Source organism: Babylonia areolata, chromosome 27 (genome assembly GCF_041734735.1).
Source record: "Babylonia areolata isolate BAREFJ2019XMU chromosome 27, ASM4173473v1, whole genome shotgun sequence".
NCBI lineage: Eukaryota > Metazoa > Mollusca > Gastropoda > Neogastropoda > Buccinidae > Babylonia > Babylonia areolata.
This window is the reverse complement of record NC_134902.1, coordinates 7362125-7364624: the sequence shown is the minus strand read 5'-3', so window position 1 is coordinate 7364624 and position 2500 is coordinate 7362125. Positions and strand designations below refer to the sequence as shown.

The following is a 2500-nucleotide window of genomic DNA, read 5'->3' as shown; positions in this document are numbered from 1 at the left end:
TGTTCAAGACTGACATAAACAAAACTGATCACCATGCTGGACTCTGATTAATCAAGATTAGAGATGATGACAAGGATTCCCCTTGTCACTCCCAGTGTCAGTGTCTGTAACGGTGTGAATCTACCATTGATTAAAAACATACTCCGTGTGGAAACAGATGATGGTGTGTTGCATAAATTTTAGATATCAGTTTGATGATGTTAGTTTGTCTTTCGGTGTGAACACATATATGGCATGTGCAGACACAGTTTCAAACACACACAGTGACACACACACACATACACAAACACACAGACACTACAGACATGGACACGCACACACACACACACACACACACAGAACGACAACAGACACAGAAACACACACACACACACACACACACACACACACACCCAGAAAATTTGTTCAAAGCTTCTGTTGTTTCTGCTCAGAACAGTGGAGAGTTTGTATACTTTATAAATATCTTAAACTGCATGCACTGATGCTGTTGTGCAAAATCAGCTGGCACAGAGCAGAGAAGAGAAATACTTTGGTTGCAGATTGACTGAGTGATTGATATGGATACTTATATATACTATATAATAATATAGCGCCCATCCTCGGTCGGAGACCAAGCTCTTAGCCACAGATCAGTCACCTATTTTTACTAACCACCCTTCCTATACTGGTAGTTGGTTGGAAATTTTCATTATATATATATGAATATATATATATATATTATATGACTTTGTTGTTGTTTAAAAAAAAAGAAGTCTGCAGATGATTATATCTTGTATGCCTACAGTTGTCCAAAGTCGAAAGGCCGTTTTCTTTATTTAGATGTGGTTTACACTAATGGGTGTGGCACAGCAAAAATTGTGGAAAATGATCATATCTTTTTGTGTCTAGTTCATAAGGTCAAATAGAACACATGTTTACAATGTTAGATACATACATACAGGTACATGTGCGTGTCCTTTCAAAACAAACTGATTTTAATAAAATCATCATCGTGGCATTTTGAGTGACCTTCAGTGAACATCTTTGTGTTTAGCAACAAGGTCAAAAGAAACCTTCGTCTGCCTTCATTATTTTAAATGCTTGTTATTTTTTTCCCCTGATGTTTGATAAATGAGCCCAGTATAACTTACAAGTGTACAGGACTTGGTTATTGAAGGTTTTTCAGTGTTTACTTAATTGTCATAGTTTTGATTATTATTATGATTTTAATGGTTATGATTGATATAATTATGATAATGATTATTATTAATATCGTTATGATAGTTTAAACACATTATTTCCTCTGAAACATCAGCATTTTTGACCAGGTCTTGATGAAACTTGAGAAAATGATAGATCTCACATTTTGTACGCCAGTCTCACAGACCATAAACTGGCTAGATCTTGTTTACTCTCTCTTTCAAGCTGCCTAACACATGAAGTGGAGAATGTTTCCAACAGGGCTGGAGGGTGGTCACTGTTCAGTTTGAGATGGGAAAGAAAGTCCTCACAGGCAGGGAGAGACGCTCCTTTCTCCTCCTCCTCCTCCTCTTCCTCCTCTTTCTCCTCCTCCTCCTCCTCCTCATTCTCCTCCTCCTTCTCCTTCTCCTTTTCCTCCTCCTTCTCCTCCTCCTCCTCCTCCTCCTGCCACCTACTGCTGACCCATTTCCTCTCTCATTACCTCCCCTCTTCCTTTTGTGCTTCTTCTTCTATTCTGATCCCTCCCATTCTTTAATCCCACACCCTCTTCACTCCCCCTCCCACACCTCCTCTCCATCCCCACTCTCCTTTCTGTCTCAGATTCCTTGTCCCCCCCAGGCCCCCCTCGCCCCCCCCCCCCCCCATCACCCCCACCACCCCCACCACCCACCCACTTTTCCCTGTTGCTTTCCTGTTCTTTTTTCTTTCTTTCTCTCCGCCTTGAGCAAATAATGTTAGCTAACATGGCAGCTGTGTGCTTCTGATTTCTGTGGTTGTCAGGGAAGGTCGTTTGAGCTTAGGTGCAGACACAGACACAGACACAGACACGGCGCAGCGTTTGCACACTGTATGTGTGGATGGGCGGTGAAGACTGGCTGTTGTACTTTGCTGAAAAAGCTTGAAGTCATTGTTGTGGAGGCTCTGCTGATAGTATGGTGCCCCCCCCCCCCCCGCCCCCACACACACACACGCACCCAAAAGGAAAAAAGGAATATATAATGCACGGCAGTGTATCAAGTGGCAGGATAAAAATGGCCATGATTATAACACATACACACGTGCATGCACATTTATCTGTCTATCTATCTGTCTGAGATTTGTAAAAAAAAAAGCCCACTCAGAGTTTAGGTTTGGTTGAGCACAGCATGGGTAATTTGACTGGTTCATCACAGAATCAGTGTGTCATTTTCAAAATTAACGGGTCAGTTACACTAAAAACACCCCATTCTTTCTTCCCACCAAGAAGATGAAGTATAACGTTGAAGTGGCACTGTAATCCACCGTGATGATGGTTTTTCTGTTAGCAGTGTTCATCTCTTTG

At 41.7% G+C, this 2500-nt stretch overlaps 1 protein-coding gene across 1 annotated transcript in view; it reads left to right on the top strand.

Annotated features, from left to right (window-relative positions):
- The window catches only part of LOC143301575 (inactive phospholipase C-like protein 1), a 222128-nt gene that overhangs the window by 1003 nt on the left and 218625 nt on the right, over positions 1-2500 (top strand). The gene's annotated exons all lie outside the window — the stretch shown is intronic.